We start from the raw sequence: 8235 nt of genomic DNA on the forward strand, positions 1-8235 counted from the left end.
TTGCAATGGTCTTGATCATGGAAATGTAATCTACTGCTGGAAGACTTTGTTTCTTGATTCCTTTAAGCTGACTTTTCAACTGTTTAATTTTCAATTTTGTTTATTCTTGAAAATAAGCTTGTATCTTTTTCTAAATTTGATAGCTATAGATGCACCCCACCATTTTTGCTTAAAGACAGAATCCATCGATGCTAGCAACCATGATATGAGATTCTAGTAATCCTGAATCCATTGTGTGTATTGATCAGATTCAATACCTACGCTTTGATTTTCTTAATTTTTGAACTGATATAGAATATTCTCTCTTTGCAGATGATTTTGTAAGCGTTGACCTCTTATGGCTGCAAGAGCTTGTTGCTCCCATATTTTATGTTGTTCTCTCCAAGTTTGTCTTGAATCGGATTGAATGGTCTTTGAGAAAGAAATTGTGTTGATATCAAATTGTTGATGTTGTTGTTATTCGAATTTGGTGCCATGTTTGTTGAGGATGGAGATTTATTGATTGAAGATGTCATAGATCAATCATGAACCTAAGGCTCTTGATACCATAAAAAAAAAAAGAAAATACTGATGAATTGAAGAACAAGAAAGTAGCTCTTTAGAAACAGAAAATGTAAACTGAATTATTGTAGTAATTGAACAAAATTGTGTTTCTCTTTGAAGCTTATCAGAACTGAAAGTAAAAACCTAGAGAGAGCTTTCACTAACTAATGGAGCTCTTTTATACACCCAACTACCTAATTGAATCTATTATTAATTCAACAAAATCTGTTTTGACCTCTTTAACCTTTTCATAACTCTTTTGTGCCTTAATAACACTGTAAACAAGATATTGAAAAAGTTATGACGTTTACACTGTAAACGAGATAAAGTACGACAAATTTCAAGCAGCTATAAAAAGATCTGCAATCATTTGTATTCTTAACAAACATTTTACTTCTTCTTCTCCTCCGTTTTTCTTCAAGAAATTAAGTAAAAATGTCTAGGCAATTTGTAGCAAGATGTTCTTGGAGTCTTTGTGTTGTCCTCCGACAGAATCTCGGATATTGATAAGGTCAAGTTTAATTGTAGTGTATATTCTTATTTATCATAATTATGTTGATTATAAATGTAAGAGTGTGGCTTACTCGCATAGGGAGTAATAGACGAGGCCTTTGTTAAAAAATAAAATATTTTAATAATAAATCTATTTCAATAATAAAAACTTTTATTTTCAAATAAAAAGATAAAAAAGATAATAACTAATTATTTCACATTTCAAGCATATTCAGAATTAAAATTACAAAAAATTTAATTCAGATTAAAGAAATATAACAACGCAATAAATATTTACTAAATAAATTAAATTAACTAATACATTAAATTAAATTAATTATCACTAATTAAGTACATTCCACCACCTAATAGATACTAAATCTAAAAAAATATCTAACCATAATTATATGCTTATTTAACTAAAACAAAAAAATAACCTAAAAGTCGATCGCTCCAACGATATGTCAAATCGCGTTCAGGTGGTTGATGTTATCATCTCGTACATCTACGAGTGCCATAATATTTGAGTACCATAATAATACCAACAGAAATGTTCAGAGGAGGGAGAAAGGAAGTAAAAAGTGGTTTAAAAGTGACAATAGTCATGTTGTAAACGAGTTTCTTATATAGACACAAACCATTACTTATCTCGTTTATAATATAAACAAAATAAGATTGTTTATATCTAGTTTACACTGTAAACGAGATAAAGTCCGTTACACAATATGTGTGCAAACGTAGTACGTACAACGATAAACATGTCTTATATCTCGTTTAGAGTTTATACGAGATATGAACAATTTTATTTCGTTTACACCGTAAACGAAATAAGTAATAAAATGCAAATCAATAAAAACATTACAAATTATTTATATTTATAAATAAAATATTTTATTTATTTTAAAAAAAATCTGTTACTTTTCTGCAAAGTTAATTTTTTTTTCTTGTCAATTTGATTGTTACAAACCTTCGGATTTTTGCGAAGGTTATTTGAAACTTTGTAATACTGATTTTCTCGACACTAATAACTAATAGATACTTTTATTAACCCAACAACACAATATACTTTAAAAATTATTTATTCTAAATAGTATTTCTTGATATATAATGTTCTTGTGTAAATGACCAAGGTATATCTCATTTCGGAAGAAGTTGAGCTTGTTATTTTCCCTCTAAAAAAAAGTATATTTTGAAAAAGTAAAACACGACATGTGAATATTTGTAAATGGCTTCCTCGTTCAAGTCAATAAATATTATTAATTACAAGTTCAAAGAATAAACCTTTTTGAGGATTTTTTTTTATCTACCTTTATCTGTTTAAGAATTGCCTTATTTCAGGGGCGAAGTCACATATAATAAAAGAGGGGCAATGGCCCCTCCCAAATTTTAAATTTTCTTTATAAATTGTGTACAAATTTTATTTTAGCCCCCCTTAAAAATTTTATTTTACTCTTTCTATTACAAGATTAATTTTTGGCCCCTCCCTCATCTTCAACCTAACTTCGCTCCTGCCTTATTTGTAGAGAATTGTGATTAGAGATGGAGTCGTTTTACTTGAATGCAATTACTTAGTTATAAATTATCATAATTAGAAATGGCCGTTTACATATTTTCTAACTATAGCTGAAACCAATTTGGATTAATTTAATTTATTAATTTGTTTAAATAAATATTAGAAGTTAATATTCTATCTTATATATCGTAACCTATTAAGAAAGTCAATTTATAATTAATTATGACTGAGTTATAATGCTCAGATCGTATAATGTTATATTTGAAAGAAACTACTTTCTAAAAATTGATAATCTCTCTCTTAGTCTAAGTTAAAACTACGATAATATATATAATCATTTCTAACTATTAAAGATCTAAATACTGACAAAATCAATTACAAAAAAATTAAAATTAATTTTATATTCATAAAAATAAATTTTTGCAGATTAAAATCTAAATCTTAAAAAATTAAATAAAATTTTTAAACTAGCCTCTAATATAATATAATCCTAACTTTTGATTTTATTCTATATCATCACTCCCCTAATTCCAATTATACCACCCCTTCATTTTTAACTACTGATATTCCTCCTCGCCAAAAACAACCTCCAAATCCTTATATGCAATCCTTTTCGTCTTCAGATTCCACGACCTCACTTCAACCATCACCGTCCCCGCCGCCGCATTAGCCACTGCTGTCAGTGCAAATTATCGCAAAATTCGCTCCACCACTACGTCAATATCGTCGTTCTCCATAGCCATCGCCACCGCCTCCTTCCTCAAAATCGCATCTTTCATCCTGTCAGTCTCGGTCTTCAAATCAAACTGTATCCTCTTCTCCAAACCCCTAGTAATGTCGGTGCTGACCGACACATCGAACTGCCTCTTCCTCGGCTTGCGCAGTGCCAGAGATCGACGATCTTCGATAGCATTAGGGGAAGGCACCTTCATGCAGCATAGGTGGCACTGAGTTTCCCACTTCAAGCATGGCAACATAAAATTGTGAAGAAGGCCTACTCAGATGGAGCAAAAATTAAGGTAAAGTTGTATTAAAGGGTAGTTTAAAAAATTTTATTTAATTTTTCAGAGTTGAGATAATTTTCTCTACAAAATCCTATATTTTATGGATATAAAGTCGATTTTAATTTTTTGTGGTTAAGTTTGTCTACTCAGAATTTTGGTGGGTAGAAGTAGCTATTTAATCTATATATATTCATTTTAATATGCTTTACTTTCTCATTGAAATTTTGATATGGTTTTCTTTAATCAATTTTTTAATAAACATGACACTTGTTAGGATTTTTGAAGTTTTTAAATTTAAAGCCTATCTAGCTCAGATGGTAAAACACGAAGTTTTTAACTTTGGGGTCATGGGTTCGAGCCCCACGCAAAAGCAGCACCAAAAAACCAAATACCTTGCGAATTTTTCCTTTTCTCGCCATAATAAGAAATCACGGGTGGATTAGACTCCAAGAAAATCTTAAATTGCTTCTTTATTGTTTCAATCTTGTCATCCTCTCTTGCCTTCATTATCCAAAAAAAAAGAAGATGAATTTGCTGATAACCATAAGAAAATTAGAAGAAACAGTTCTCTATTTTTTTTTTCTGGAAAGACAAAACTAACTTGGTTCCTATTAAGAAGACGCCGCTCCATCTCTTCCACAGAACAATCGAAATACAGAACAAAAGCTGGCTCTATTCCAGTCTGCAAATCAAACGAATTAAAAGATGATAGAATTATATATCTGTTTTGAAAAAAAATCAAACAAATTAAAACATTTTTAGAATTTAGAAAGGAACTTACCACATTCTCAAATGCTGCTCGATTTTCGTCGTTACAAGGAAAGCCATCAATGAGAAATTTGTCCTTGTCAATTTTTCACATTGCTTGTTGCAGAAGCTTCACCGTCACCTCTGAAAGAACAATTTTCCCTTCTTTCATCACATTCTTTATCATTATTCTGTCAAGTGTCAAACACAAGAAAATAAAGGAATTGAAAAGATAAACTCAAAGAGAAAATTAACAAACTTAAACAATAAAATTTACCTGTTGAAATTGACAAGGAATAATACCAAGTATAGGAGAAAAACATAAAATTTGTATAGAAAGAAATATGAATTTGGAAAGTATGGCCAAAACAATATACTATCATAATGGGCTATAACAATGATCTCATGCTAAATTGCATTCAAACGATTTTAAGAGAGACAAAGAATGGTTCAATGACTCATAAGTCATACCCATTTTCCGAATCAGATTCGGACTCTGCTCGCAGAAGATCTCCAGCACTGAGGTGAGTATAACCAAACAGTTTGGCAATGTTTGTACATTGTGTTCCTTTCCCACTGCCTGGGCCACCTGCATCATTTTCAGGACACACACTCTTCAATGGAGCACAATATCTTGTGAGAAGAACATGAAAAACATATTAATTTGAATGTAATGAGTCAGGGCTCACCTAACACAAAAACAACTTTAGGATTTTTCTCTAAAATGCTTACACTTGAAGCCTACAATCAGATCATAAAATGAGAGAAAAATAGTAATAATGTACTATAAATCTATAAACGTATTCATATAAAGGAAAATTCTCCTATTCAGTGTCTAACTTTTATATTTCAAAAAATATCACTTTTTTAAAAGAATAATGTTATATGCACCATCTTTGTGTAAACTATTCTTGTACACATTTTATTTCTAGTATTAATATTTTAGTAGTGATTGAAAAGAAGCGAAAGAAGATAAAAAGTTTGTCTTTTATAACATAAAAAAGTTGCATCATTTCTCCTTTTTAAAACTATCCCAACCTCTCTTTTTGATACTAAGGCTCAGTTTAACTAAACAGTTTAAAATATTTTTTAAAAAATAGCTTAAATAATAAATAATTAAATTCAAAGTAATTTATAAATAAGTTATTTTGTATTTGGATTTTTAATTCTAAAAATACTTATTTTATAAAAATGTGGTAAAAAGTAGTAGTATTATAAAAGAAGTTATTTTTTTAACTTTTCTAAAAGTTTTTAAATAACTTCTTAAAAAGCTACAATTTAATTTTAAAAATTGCACCAGACATTAATACTATTACTTTTCATAAGTCAAAACTTCAAAAAAGTTATTTTTAGGGCCCATTTGAGAAGTTTTAAAAGTAACTTTTTTGAGCTTTTGACTTATAAAAAATAGTAATATTAATATCTGATACAATTTTCAAAACTAAATTGTAGCTTTCTAAAAAGTTATTTTAGAAGCTTATAGAGAAGTTAAAAAAAATTACTTCTCTCATAATACTACTACTTTTTATCACAATTCTACAAAATAAACACTTTTAGAACTAAAAATCCAAATACAAAATAACTTATTAAAATAAATTTTTTAATATAATTATTTATTGTTTAAACTATTTTTTTAAAAAGAGCTTAATTAAAATATTTATCTAAACCGGGCCTTAAAGCTTCCCAAACGGCCTAAGTTTTTGTTTTAATAAACTACATTTATTTTAAAATATTAGAAATGCAAATTATCAAAGTCTTTTAATTTGCTAGGGCTGCATAAGAATTTAAAATCTTAGCAAACAAAAGATAATGGCTCACAGTATATGACAATACTTTTCTTCATGAAGGAACTAAATGGACATTGCTCAATTGATTGCAAATTCACTACTCAACCTTTAGGATTTGCTTTAACTTCAGAAGATTTCAAATGTTAAAAACTTTCATATTCTTTATGGCAGTAAGAAAAATATTAAAATATTTATATTAAGTGATTTCCAAAAGAGCAAATTTAAATGCAGAACATTGAACACCAAATAAGTAACCACCATTACCTGGTTTCGAGCTTCATCAGTTGTTTCCATGATTGCCTATTTAGTAGTATCTACAATCAAAATAGTAGGATCTGGACAAATATATCTCACAGGTTTATTCATATAACAATAGAAAATATTAAAATTTGAATCCTCTAAAGTTGGTAAAATAGTAAAGTAAGGAGTTACTTACTATTAATTTTATAACTTTAACGAAATTTATTTCCCACTTTCTTAATTTACCACTTCACCACTTTCTTGATCCAAAATATTATTCTAGAATTATCTACTTATTCAGAGTTAGTTATTGTATTTAAATTGAACCAAAAGAAAATTAGCCATTGCAAAATATAAATTACCTAGAAAGTGCATTTATCAAAAAAGAAACTAAAATAGAAATACAATAAAAGACCTCACAATGGAAGAAAATTAACAGTGTAATAGATTTATTATTTCCACAAACTTATAAATTTTTTATTTTTTTTTTGACATTTTTAATATGATAAATGGTCATACAATAAACAATAAACNNNNTTAATTTTGTTAAAAAAAATTAATTGTTTAAATATAAAAAATTATACTTTTTTATTTTGTAAATCGATCCAAATCATACCATGAATATTCTTTTAATCGTAATTTTATTTGTAATAATATACATATATTGTTTACACTATAAACGAGATATATATTCTTTCAAATTTTATATATCTCATTTATACCGTAAACGAAAAATATAAACAATTTTAATTCGTTTACTATGTAAACGAAATATGTAAAAGAAATAAAAATTAGTAAATATACTACAAATTATTTATATTTGTTAAATAAAATATTTAAATTCTTTATTAAAAAAATCTGCAAAAAGCAAGAACGGAAATTCCCAAAAACTGAAGCAAGAAAATTAATGAGAATTCCCAAATCAAGTGCAATTCTATAAAAAGCTCGGCTAATAAATGTTACACTTTAAGACAAAGACAAAATAAACCATAGGTTTGCAGCACTTTACAGGGTATGAAAAGGTTAGAAATATTTGTTGTATGGTAAAAGAAATAAATATTTTCATTAAAAAAGAAAATATTCCGTATCATGCTGTCATGAGAAATCTTTATGAGAGAAGGTAAAAATAGACAGTTGAAAGAGGAGATTGAGATTGAGATTGAGATTCGAGAGGGAGCTTACCCTTGTGGAAAAAGATGAGAAATTGTAAAGAGGATATAAGCCATTACTACTATTAAAATTGAAAACGCTTTTATTGAAGACTCAAGGTACGGCCAAAAACAACGACCAAAACCAAGTGGCAAATTCGAAGTGTAAATTGTGTAAAAACAAAAAGAGATATTTCAAGAAATATAAATTTTTTATTCCATAATTAATAATATATTTTTTGTTTGATTTTTCTAAATTATTATCTATTCTTATTAATTTATTTTTAGAGCATCTTCCATGTTTAATTTTAGTTCAATTTTATTTTAGACGTCATAATTTAAAAAAAAATATTGTGAATGACCACATTTATTTGTTTGAAAAATAAAAAAAAAAATCTAAAATTCAAATTTTGCTTCGATTTTTTGAGTACCTTCTAAATATTTTTTTAAATATTGCCACAAAATTTTAGATGTAATGGACAATCCGTTTGCTAAATATAAATTTTTTTTATTACTTACAAAAATTATAATATTTATTAGGTTTTTTCGTCGTATTTTAAAATCATTTAAAGACTATTTTAATTTGTCAATAATTTTTTAAGAACTTTTTTATCTGCAATTGAATCTTTCAGATATCAAATTAATAATTAACCCGTCTAAATAATTATATTGTTTCACTCCCTCTCCCTCTATTCTTTAATCTTTAGTAGAAAATCAAATTAAATTATTATAAATATTTTTCTATTCAATTAAAAAGAATA

At 27.4% G+C, this 8235-nt stretch overlaps 1 pseudogene; it reads right to left on the bottom strand.

The window, feature by feature from the left end:
• On the bottom strand, nucleotides 2987-6380 carry LOC107627884 (annotated as a pseudogene).

Source organism: Arachis ipaensis, chromosome B02 (assembly GCF_000816755.2).
Source record: "Arachis ipaensis cultivar K30076 chromosome B02, Araip1.1, whole genome shotgun sequence".
Lineage (NCBI taxonomy): Eukaryota > Viridiplantae > Streptophyta > Magnoliopsida > Fabales > Fabaceae > Arachis > Arachis ipaensis.